At 40.4% G+C, this 12,804-nt stretch overlaps 1 protein-coding gene across 1 annotated transcript in view; it reads left to right on the top strand.

Annotated features, from left to right (window-relative positions):
• The first annotated feature begins 11,668 nt into the window (after nucleotides 1-11,668).
• Nucleotides 11,669-12,804, top strand: part of ZDBF2 (zinc finger DBF-type containing 2) — a 28,842-nt gene continuing 27,706 nt past the window's right edge. The window contains exon 1 of the mRNA XM_023510279.1: nucleotides 11,669-11,707. The gene's annotated coding sequence lies outside the window, so the exon portion shown is untranslated. The remainder of the gene's footprint in view (nucleotides 11,708-12,804) is intronic.

Here is a 12,804-nt window from a genome sequence, read left to right as displayed (position 1 = left end):
GCCACCTTAGGTGTACGTGGTTGGCGCCTTAGCCGGTTGAGCTATAGGCGCTGAGCCAGTAAATGTTTCTATTATTAGTTTTATATACAGGTGATTTCTGAGCATAATTTTATTCACACTAGAGATCATTTCGTCTTTTTTTTTTCTTAGAGACAAAGTCTCACTTTGTCACCCTCAGTGGAGTGATGTGGCGTCACAGCTCACAGCAATCTCCAGCTCCTGGGTTTAGGCGATTCTCTTGCCTCAGCCTTCTGAGTAGCTGGGACTATAGGCACCCACCACAATGCCCAGCTATTTTTTTGTTGTAGTTTGGCCGGGGCCAGGTTCAAACCTGCCACCCTCTGTAAGTGGGGCCAGCGCCCTACTCTCTGAGCTACTGGTGCTGCCCAAGAGATCATTTCTTTTAGAAAAACAAATCCTCAAGGTTAAAATGGTAGGCAGTGAAACAAAAGATCTCCCTTTATAATTTCTTTATCAAACCAATCAATTCCTTTATATGAATATTATTTTGACATTATATAATGAACTATTACTATTAATAGAAACCATGAAATTAAAAAACCTTATATTCTCCAATCTCCCAATCAACTTTTCTTAGATTTTTGAAGACATAGAAATAAAAATCATTTCATATAACAGCACTCAAACACTGTATACATTCGTGATTGGGTGCAGCAATCAATTTTAACCTCATATTTTCCAGGTTTTAGCTGAAATTACCCTCACCGGTTTCTTAGATTTTTGTCAGCTTTCTTTGGGGGCTATTTTGCCTTACTGGGCATAAACAGAAGACAGTATTAAATATGGTGATAATCCATCCTGAGAACACAGCATAAGTGGGTTTCTACCTTAGGGACACAGTGGAAACACAACACTTCCTGAGAACCCTGGTGAGTGCTCCTAGTTATCCTGCGTTAGGCAGTTTCACCGCAGTTGTGTTTTCTCTGAGGTCGAAGTCTATGGCTTGATCGTCCTAGCAGTTTCCAGTACAGAAAGTCTGTTTACTTTTGTCTCCAACTTCTTTTTCTCGGTGCTTGGTTCTTGAGAGAAAAATGCTCTGATTTCTCCATCTCACCACAAAAACTTCCCCCAGGACCAAGCCTTCACCTTCCAGGTATCTAGCGCAGCCTCCATTCTGGGACCCAGGAGAAGTAGTTCCACACCCCCAGATGGATAAAACCTTTGTGGACCATAGAGCTTTTTCCTTTTTACCTAGGAAGAGTTCTCCTTTTGAAATAAAGATGAAGAGCTTCACTTCAGCACCAATCTCTACCTTCACCACTGCATAGAGGGGGATGCGCAGCTCATCCAACTTGAGTTTTAGGGAGGACAGGGCTGCACCCTCCTCTTCACAGAGGAATAGCCTGGCCTTTGCAAGGCCGTAATCTCAGTTCCATTCTCTCCCCAGGGCTCCTTTGCTTTGGAAGTCCTTGGTTCCTTCCCCAGTGTTTTCAGGTCTTTACCCTCCAAATAGTCCATCGTTGCTTTCTGTGGCTTAGATGCTGGTTTTGGTCAGAAGCAGTGCCAATGCAGCAGCCCCCAGGGCTCCTACAGCGATGAGCCATATCCCCATGGTGAAGAAACTTGAGCCCTAAAATGTTCCCTTCTGCCTGCCTTCTTGGAGCCTGATGCCGGGACACTGAGGAGCCAAACCTCCCCGGCCCCAGGGTCCTGGGGTGAGCTGTTAATTTTTTTTTTTTTTTTTTTGAGACAGAGTCTCAAGCCATCGTTGCCCTGGGTATGGTGCTGCAGCGTCACAACTCACAGCAACCTCAAACTCTTGGGCTTTAAGCAATTCTCTTGACTCAGCCTCCCAAGTAGCTGGGACTACAGGCACTCAGCACAGTGCCCAGCTATTTTTTTCTTTTTATTGCAGTTGTCATTGTTGTTTTAGCTGACCTGGGCCAGGTTCGAACCCATCAGCCTCAGTATATGTGGTCAGCGCCCCTGACTGAGGTATGGGTCCTGCCTAGGCTGTTAATTTTTGTTGTTGTTTGTTTGTTTGAGACAGGGTCTCGCTCTAGTCACCCAGACTAGAGTACAGTGCCTGGATCATAGCTCATTGCAACTGCAAACTCATGGCCTCAAGCAATCCTCCTGCCTCAGCTTCCCAAATAGCTGGGACTTGGTTGCAAGCCACTGTACCTGACCTACTGACCTACATTGTTACAAATTAACCTGAGAAAATGTCTGGGAGTTTAAATAGAGGGAAAGAATACAGTTTTCAAATTGGTGATCTCATATAAAAAGGCAATAGTAGTTCTTTCTCTAAAGTTAAAACTTTAAAGGACATACTCTTTGGACGAATTTTGAATAAAAGAAATGAGCAAGTGGAGGTTAGCAGCATTTTCAGTACCGATTATCAACAAGAAAAGTGAAAGAAGAAGGAAAAAAAAATGGCTGAGTAGAAGCAAAAGAGGGAAGGAAAGAAAGAAAACGAAAGGAATGGGCGGCGCCTGTAGCTCATTGAGCGCTGGCCCCATATACCGAGCGAGGTTGGCGGGTTTGAACCCAGCCCTGGCCAAACTGCAGGTGCCTATAGTCCCAGCTACTTGGGAGGCTGAGGCAAAAGAATCACTTGAGCCCAAGAGTTTGAGGTTGCTGTGAGCTGTAACACCACAGCAAACTACTCAGGGCAACAGCTTGAGACTCTGTCTCAAAAAAAAAAAAAAAATGGAAACAAATATCTCAGCTATGTCTTTGTGTGAAGAAGGTGTACAGACATATCCACAAAATGTAAAAGTAAAAAAGATTAGATTGAAGGAAGAATAGGATGGGGAGATTATAATGGAGAAGATAAAATCTCACTGTGCGCAATTTAAAATTGACATGGGGGAAATGTTACTGTGATATCCAGTTGCAGTCCCTCGCTCCTGCTCCTTCTTTGCCCACGTCTACTCCTGATAAGCAGAAGCAATTATTTAAAAAATTTATCTTGTCCTTAGCGCTGGTGGATCATCTGTATGTTTAGATTTAAAAAATGGGCTTATTTTGTTATTTAGTGATTTGCTGACTTTGTAGACGTTACATATTAAAATTGTTGTATGATAAATGGGGATTTAGCACATTTGCACAAGCTCTCCCTGCACTCTCCTCCCCACACTTAGTTATACTGCCATTCTCCGTACGTCCACAGTACCCCTCAACTTTAACACATATATCTTATTTTATTTATTTATTTTGAGACAGAATGTCACTCTGTAACGCTGCTAGACTGCTGTGGCATCATCATAGCTCACTGCAATCTCAGATTTCAGGCTCAAGTGATCGTTCTGCCTCAGCCTCCTGAGTAGCTGGGAGTATAAGCGCCCACCATAAGACCCAGCTAATTTTCCTATTTTTAGCAGAGATAGGGTCTCATTCTTTCACAGGCAGGTCTCAAGCAATCAGCCCATCTCAGCCTCCCAGAGTGTTAGGATTACAGGCGTGAGTCACTGTGCCCATCTCAGCCTCATACGTATTAATTTTAAATTATGATTTAGAATTCCTTTATGCTTAAAGATGACACCGTACTCTTTAAATAAGTGAAATGCCAGGCTAATAGGTAAAAGCTTCATAATGATTTCACTTGACTTGGAATAGGCAGAATCAGGTACATAGTAATAGAATTTTGGGGGAAAAACCCTGAAACCATAAGTTGATGAAATCTAAATTGTTTTCTGATTCAGCAATGAGATCTGGGTTTTCCAGCTCTGCGCCCGTAGCACAGTGGTTACAGCGCTGGCCACATACATGGAGGCTGACCGGTTCGAACCTGGCCGGGGCCAGCTAAACAACAATGACAGCTGGAACAAAAAATAGGCAGGCTTTGTTGCGAGCACCTATAGTCCCAGCTACTTGGGAGTCTGAGGCAAGAGAATCGTTTAAGCCCAAGAGTTAGGCTGTGAGCTGTGATGCCATAGCACTCTATCGAGGGTGACATAGTGAGACTGAAGAAAAAAAAAAGAGATCTGAGTTTTCCCTATAGCCTTCTCCTTAAGACATTAGCAAATGTTTGTTTAAGTGGCTTACAAAATATAGACATTATTGGGATGATTACTAGATATAAAAGCACCTTCTATTGTTCCTTAAAAAAGAAGGGAGACCGTGAAATAACAGCTATGTCGGAGCCTTTTTCTCTCCTTAGACGAATTACGATAGGGAGGAAACAAGGTCCGTACAAACCTGATCTTGATCTCTAAAGGTCCATATTTACTTGCTGGGTAAATATGTTTCTATCTGTAATAGGTCAACAAAGGATTAGGGGGAAAATTGCAACTTGTTGAGCTTACCCTTGTGAATTATTAAGCTCTCCCACAAAATGTATCCATTGCCACCGGATGGAAATCTGGTCTGGATGGACTGCAGGATAGTACTCCCTCTAAATGTTTTATGATAGCATTATGTTGGAAGGAAAATTCAGCTAACTAAAGTATATAACACAATGATTTTTTGTTCGTACCTAACCCGAAGATGTCACGTGCAGGTTTTCCGGTAATACTCAGACTTATTTCCTTCTTTAATAGTGTTTTAGACTTAAACCTAAGGGGGCTGTAATTAACTAATCAGGCTATCAGGAATAATATCCAAGTTAGTTTGCTGTTTTTTGAGGGATGATTAGTCTACTCAGATTCCCGTTCCCAAATATATTAAGAACTAACGTATGTGGTGAGCAACTCAGGGCTCTCAGGAATCTAATAGCTCTTAGCCATTCCCATCTTTCCCCTTCTAAATGCTGAAGTATCTCTTTTTGATTCGGAAAATCATCATCTCCAGGAAAATCTTCCTTTTCTCTAGGAAAATCTCTCTTCAAATTTGAGAGACTCCTATGTCTGTTGATTCCTTTCTTCTCAGGGTTGTGGGTTTTATGAAGCACTGGGCTTACCTCAGTTGAAATGAGGATAATCTGAACAGCAACATCCACGTTTTAGTATGTGTAGGCAATGACAACTATGTATCAGAGTTTGTGATAATGCATCTTAATTCCAGAGATGTTTAAATGTCTTAGCGTATGTGAAATATGTAATATCTGTTAACGTGTAATGGGTTTTCTCTCACTAATTCCAAGGTCGGGATGTGGAAAGACCTTGTTTTGAAAGAAATCAGTCCGTTTTGGTGTGTTCAATCTAAAGGAGTCAAACAGTTGAAACAACCCAGGTTTAAAATGAAAGAAAGACGTAGAGGGGGAGGTAAGAGCTGAGAAATACACAAAGAACTGAAACAATGGATGCGGAAAGCAATGGACAAGTTTTTTAAAAAGGACAAATTCAAAAGCTCATTAAAAAGGGTACCAATAATTACAGCAACAGCCAAAGCGCTAGTAGCTCATTCTTCTAATATTATTTTTACACTAGATATAAGCTTTCCAGCAGGGCCCTCTGCATTTTAAATATGATCATTTTTCTTATCACAGGTTTAATTATACATGCAGTAGCGTGATTGATTTAGGTTTGTGTCCCCATTACACTTAAACGGTTTGTTTTTGCTCATATATGCGTGGTGGGTAGCAGGAAAACAGAATTGCTAGAGCAAATGGTTGTTTGTTAATATGCGTAACCCTTTCATGTGCAGTGTGGTTCTTTGAATACTTAACTTCCTTAAGCCTCCGTTTTCTCGTTTGCCAAAGAAGGATAATTATAGGATTCATCTTAAAGAGCTACTCAGAAGTGAAATGCAGGAATGTATATTAATATAAAGCTTAAACAATGCCTAGAACAGAGTAAGCGTTCATTCAACAGCAGCTTTTGTGAGATGCACCTCACTGTGCAACACATGGGAACAGCGCAAAGTACTAGCCTTCTCAGCACCGTTTTCTTTTCTCCGTTCAGATGTTGCTTTGAATTGGCAAGCAATTTTTATTTGAGCCCTCAAATGCTAAAATCTTGGTCTCTATCTCGCGTCCTTACTGCGCTGTGAGCCTAGTCGTTTTGGTTAGAACAGGATTGATTTCATAAGCTTGGGAGTGGGGCCCCAACCAGGGAGGAAGTGTCCGCTTTAAGAGATCCTGGCGGGGAGGAAAGGGGCTCCTCGGCCCCAGCGAGTGAGTGGGTGGGCGGGCGGGGGGCGGGCCGCTGCTCCTGCGTCAGAAGGGGCCCAGTTTTCGCACCTTCCCTGACGTCAAGCCACTGTCGGGGCTGCAACGCCACGTTGCCTTGGATGCTTGCGTGAGTCGAGTCGCTATTGGGGGCCCGCGTCCTGCTAGACGCGCAGTCTCTCCGCGCTCCCCTCCGGGCTGGAGCAGCGGCGGCTCTCCTCGCAGGCTCCTCGGGCGGCGGGCCGCGGTGCTCTGGACGGCTGCGGGTCCGGCGCCTCCACGGATCCAGAATCAGAAGGGAGAGTGCCCCGGCCGGTCCTCGGTCTCCACCGCGGCCCGGAAGGAATCCCGGCTGCCTCGGCGGAGGTGAGTGCCGCGGCCGGGGCGGGGCGGAGCGGCGCGGACCCGGGCGACGCCCGCAGGCGGGGCCTGCTCGCTTGGCGCCCCGGGCGCCTTCTTCCTCCCGAGGGACGCGCTGACCGCTTGCCCGGTTCCAGCACCGCCTCGCAGGTCCTCGGCTTCCCCTCACCCCGAGTCCCTTTTTGTCCCAGGCGCGCGAGCGGGTCGGCGGCTCCGGCCGGGATCGAGGTGGCTGGGGCGAGGGGAGGAGGTGGGGCACAGGCTGCATTGCGTTTCTGTCGGGGGCCAGGGGTCTGAGGGGCGCGCAGACGAGGCCTCGGGCCCGGGCCGGGGCCGGCCTGGGGAGGGGGCGGCCTGCGGAGGTAGGATTGACGGCTGCGGTCCCGCGGAGACTTGTCCGGGCACCTGTGGGGCCGAGGTTCGGAGCCACCTGTCCACACCCCTCCCTTCCCTCAGTGTCCTGCGTTGTGTCCATCTGTCCCCAGATTTAGGCCTTTACCAGCCTCTGGCGAGTAGAGTTTATTTTAGAAACGTTCGATTTTTGTGTTAATGATCATTTTACTATGGTCGTGCAACAGTTGTGTAGATCTGATCATATTACGCCATCATTTTTACTTGCTTCTTTGAAGGCCCTTTCCAGCTCCTGCGATTATCCGACGCGATGATTCTTGGTAATTTGTGGAAAAAATGCTTAACAAGATACTGGTTCCCAGGGGTCTAACGCGTTTTTTATCCCTCAAAATGGAAGGTTTTTGTTTGTTTGTTTGTTTGTTTTTTAACAGCAGTTATATACTGGGGGTTGGTAGGAGGGAGGGCGGAGAAAGCCTGGTAGCAATCTCATCCTCAAGAGAGGCTATTCGCAATTTGGGGTGTATTTTTCCTTTCTTTTTAATGAATATATGTACGTGTGTTACGTAAGGAATAGTATTTATTTGACTTTTTTGCATTTAATACATCGAGTACTTATTCTATATCATTTGAACCCAAAGCACAGAAGGCAAGAAAGCAACTCGTTAAGAGATTTGATAAAGTATGACTGCAGTGGCCAGTGGTTTGGATAGAAAGAAGCTGAATTCAGGGGTAAAAATTGATTTCTGTAGGATATTGTTTACTGTGCTTAAAAATTTGTAGGTAGCATTTCCTGAAGCTACAGTTTTCAATACATTAGTGAGTCGTGAAATTAATTTAGTGAGTATTGACGAGCATTTTTTAAAAAATGAAATGAGGTAGCATAGAAAATTCCAGAATGTATTACATGCAGTGAGAGTATTGTTTAGTGGAACATGTTCTAATTGCATGTGTGCAGTGTTAGAGTGTGTTGGGTTGTAATATAAAATATTTGTTTGCTGCGTGTCATGCTAAATATATTGAAAGTCAATAATCAATGGTACTGTCAGCACTTCCAAGCGTTGAGAGCGATAATTAAACTAAACGTAGGTTTTTTTCCTTTGAAATAGTGACGTCGTTTTTATTGTGGAAATAAGATTCCTAATTATTTTCACTTAATATTAGAAAAAATCGCTTAACCATTCCTAAAAATACAAAAAGGAAATGTTTAATGGAAGCTGAGCGATGGCAAACCATAACCGCTCAAATTGACGTAGGATTAAATTCCAGCTACGTTGGTGATTGGTGTGAGACCTGAGACAAGATACCTTTTCTCTCTAAACCCGTTTCTTGATTTAGAGTAGGAATTGTCTTTGCATCTACTTTATAAAGCTGTTTGTTATTTAGATAAGATAATGCATTTTGAAGCTGTTGACGGGGTGCCCACTTCAGATTAAGTACCCACTAAGTGTTAGCTATTATTATTTTATTAAAACTTGAATGCAGGTGTCCAGAGCAATGCATGTCACCAGAGGAAAGCCAGCATAGTGTGCATTATCCAAAAAATTTGGAAAACAGAAAATTAGTTAATAATGTGTGTGAAAGAACTGACACTGAATTAAGATGGTCTTTTTACGTCTTTTGGCCATTATTTTGTAATTGCGTCTCAATTGTTTCTCATCTCCTAGACATGATTTAGATTGCCTTATTCAAAAAAACCTGAATGCCCTCCTATTGTCTTTTCTTACTTATTTTTTATTAAGTTCGTGTCTCTCTTGTCAGGCAATTGAAAAATATTTCCCATGAGTATTCTAGATTTTGTTACCTTTTATTACAGTGCCACACTCAGTTTGAGAAACACACACTGCAGTTCGAAACTCATTTCAACCATATTTTTTATTGGCGTTTACCTCTGCGGCAGGTGCAGATCTCAGGCTTGGATGAAATATTCCTTAAGAAAACAAAATGCAACTTTCTATTTTGAGACAATTGTACTGAAGTCTGCCCTGGCTACTGAGAAATCTGTTCTCTGCTCCAGATAGATTTATGCAATTTTAAATGCTATATGAACCAGTGAAATAAAGAGGGTGAACACTGTTGTTTTAAATAGCATTAATATTTTTATGAAAAATAAATTGAATGCTTTGTGCTCATACAAAGGCTTTGTTATAAACGTACTTAACTGGGTTTGACAGCTGTAAAAAGGTTGAGACAATCCTAATTCTGCTTCTAGGTTTGAAAATGTCTTTAGGTTCTCTGCTTTAGAAGAATGAAAATGCAAACTCATTGAGGGTGAATTATATGTAATTTATAAGAAAACATGACTTGGAACTATAGGTAACCTGTCCACCAAAACAAACAAACAAAGAAACAAAAAAAACCCCTGCAAACCCCAAAATACTGGTGAAACAAAAAAGCCCCTTTGACCTTAAATCAAACATATATACATTCATATGTGTTAAGTTAAATAACAGAATATTAATGTTATATGTGTAAGTATTTTAGAAATCATACTATTGACTGACTTTAAGAGATTAACTTACCAATTACTGGCTCTTATTAATAAGAGGGCTTTTTTCTTACTCCAATTAAATGAAATATTCTGCAACTATTCAACATTTTATTTTGGAAATCCACATATACCGTGGAAATATACATAAAGGGGCATATCATATTTGATTAAATGAGAAAGGATGCTTATAGAATATACAATATGATTCCATTTTTTAAAAAATATGTTTAGAACAAAGAAGAATATATAACATGTTAACGATGGGTTGTGGGATTACGGCTGATTTTGATGCTCTTCATTTTACAATTGTACTATAATAATATTTTACTTTTGTAATAAAAATTAATAAATGTAATTTCTAAAGAAAAAATGAAAATGTGTGTTTTCCTGTTTTACAAGCATAAATGAGACTAAGCTTTAAGGGATACTGACTCTGAAGTAGGATATTTTGTGTATTAACTAATTCTCCAGTATTCTTCGAAACGCTACTGAAAAGTTAACAGTTACATTCCTTATCCCTTGAAAAACTCCTTTGAATGGGAGAGAATGGATGTTCTAGAATTTTCTTAAAGCACTCTTTGGATATACCTGGTAACAAAAGAAATTCCACACTGATTAAAGATAGTTTAAATTCTTAAATCTCCTTTTGAATCTTACCTTGTCAAAATTCAATCTACTTTTCTTGTTTTATTGCCCCTTAAAATCTCACACGAGACCTTATTAGATTCTGTTGAACTTATTAGCTCCAAATGCACCTTGTGTTTTCTTGCTTTTGTACTTTTGGAATATCATATCCTGACCTTTGTGTAAGCAAATCCTACCCGTTCTCCTGTGTCTGGTTAAAAAAACCATATCCACAGTGGCATTGCTGGTCACTTTAGCTAAAACTGAACTTTGCAATTAAACCTATTAACACTATTTTTGCTTAGGCATTTCTCAGGCAGGACCTCAATCTTTTGCACTAATCACCCAATGTCATTTTAAACTTTTTGAGGGCAAGAACACTTGTCTCAAATTTGTCTTTATCCCTTAAAGCTTCTAACGTGGAACTCTGCATAGGGAAGCTGCTTCATAATTATCCATTGATATACAATAGTGTCATGGCTCATTTGAGCTTAGATATAGAATTTGTTAACTGGTGATCTAGGGGGTAACACTTTGTCCACAACAATGCAGAGGAATAAAAAATTGTTAATTCTGATTAATTGTGCATTGCCATAGATAGATGATATAAAGAATTGACAATATTTTTCATTGAAAGTAACATGCTACCTGACGGGTGGTTATTCTAGAACTCAAGCTTAATTTCGTATATACATGTAATTTTAAAGAGTTTCTCATGAAACTTATTTTGGGTTTGACAACATTTTTGTTCTTAACCTTACCAGAGGCATAGTTGCGCCTTACATTTTTTTTACAGCTACTGTTCTAGGAACCCAGAGACCTACAGTGTTTGATGGTGGGCTAGGTGGGCCACCACTGTCACTCTACTCCAGAGCACCTTAGGAGGTCATGTATGAGGTTCAGTGAGTCATAGTATGTAAAGTGCTTTACATTCAAAAGTTGTTACGGTTTCTTCTATGGAAACATGATGGTGTCACTTTTCAACCTTAAATATGACTTGGGGGTACCTTACTTGGTCAATGGTAAACACTTACGGGACTTAACGTTTTAAAAAAATAGTTTTATTTTAATTTACAGATATTTTCCAGGACTAACATAGCTGATGAAATACCTGACCTTTTCTGCTCAAGGTAAATAATTTACTTTATAAAAATACTAGGCTCTAATAGAATTTTGAGTTTATGTAGAAAGACCCATTCAGTCATGCAAAGTAATAAAAGCCCAGACCCTAAAGAAACGATCCCTTTAATAAGAAAGAATTTTATTAGTTCATAAAAAATGATGACTTATATTGCGTCAACTTATGTCAGAATCACCTCGGGCATTTTAAATATGTGTAATATGCATGTGCCTGCCTCCTGCTTCTAGATTTTAATTTGGTAAGTACATGGGGTCCTGGCGTGTGAATTTTTTAAGATGCCAACACATGCTTCTGGTTCATTGTAATTTACTGTCATTGTGGCACTAGAGATGATGGAAATAGCAGATGATAATGCCACAGGATTTAAAGGCCATAAGGGTTAAAGATATAAAAAATATTTAAGCATTTAATTTTTATGTGGTTACTTTAGACTCATACTTTTGTCTTTTATTCAGTAAATGTTTTCAATAAATAACTAAGATGTTTAATTTGTGATTTTCAAAGTTTAGGTTCTCTTAGCCTGGAAATTGCCTTATCTATAAATACAACTTAAAATAAAGCTTTGTTTCTCTTTATTGCTTCAAATTAATAAGTAAATTAATGAACAAAAGACTGAATTTTAAGTAATATTTTATATATTCTTTATTTCAGAGACTAGTTTAATTGATTAATATCCCCCATAAATGTGGAAAGTCAGAACATCAAATGTTCTCATAGTAAAAAGTAATAGGTAAGTGAATGTCGTAACATTTTTCCTTAATGAAGCTTTTATATTCTCAATCTTACTGATTTTAAGGCTATGATTTTATTTCTTAGTCATTGATTTTAATGATGAAATTGTTTTCATTACAGAAAAATCTTATTCAGAAATATTTATAATGGGATGATTATGTTAAATATTTTCCAACAAACAAAAATGTTTAAAATAATCAAGATTAAAAACTCAAAAAGGGCAGCTCCTGTGGCTCAGTGAGTAGGGCACCGGCCGCATATGCCAAGGGTGGTGGGGTCAAACCTGGCAGCGGCCAAACTGCAACAACAACAACAACAAAAAACTCAACAAAATTACTCGCAATTCTATTTTCAGTTTAACAAAACAGCAGAAAACACTCCTGCATTGTATTAAACTTTTTACTTAATCACAAACTGCACACACATCATGTCTGTTAATAAATTGGGCATCCAAGTTACCTGGAGAATTTTAAAAATTCTGAATCCTAGTCTGTGTCTTAGTTCTGTTAACTCTGAATTTTGGGGGATGATTTTGGCATTCAGTCTGGCGTGAGAACCACTGCGGTAGGTATGTTGTAAGATTCCAATTGGAGGTGGATAGAAACCGGGAAACTATTTGTAAAGAAATCTCAAAGCACCAGCAGGAAAAAATTCTTTATATTTACTTGGTGTATGTAATTGTCAAAAATGTCTTTCATTTTAGAGGCTAACGTAATTATTTTGATTTTTAGCACCTTTGTTGGAGAAGTTATTTTGAAATCTGCTTCTTTGTGAACTGAGAAGAAAATGCCATGTGGTATCTTTACTCTCATGACAGAATTAGGTGTTATATTTACAAATGTTATAGACACTCAGAATTCACATAATGGAATTTTGTATAGAAACATGGTGGGGGTGGCTCGGCGCCCATAGCTCAGTGAGTAGGGCGCCGGCCACATACACTGAGGCTGGCGGGTTCGAGCCGGCCCAGACCTGCTAAACAGCAATGATAACTGCAACCAAAAATAGCCAGGCGTTGTGGTGGGTGCCTGTAGTCCCAGCTACTCGGGAGGCTGAGGCAAGAGAATCGCTTAAGCCCAAGAGTTTGTGGTTGCT

The sequence above is a fragment of the Otolemur garnettii genome, unplaced genomic scaffold, assembly GCF_000181295.1.
Source record: "Otolemur garnettii isolate 467f Iridium unplaced genomic scaffold, OtoGar3 scaffold00013, whole genome shotgun sequence".
In the NCBI taxonomy this organism is placed as follows: Eukaryota; Metazoa; Chordata; class Mammalia; order Primates; family Galagidae; genus Otolemur; species Otolemur garnettii.
Note: the sequence above shows the minus strand (reverse complement) of the source record. Positions and strands in the feature narration are given on the sequence as shown.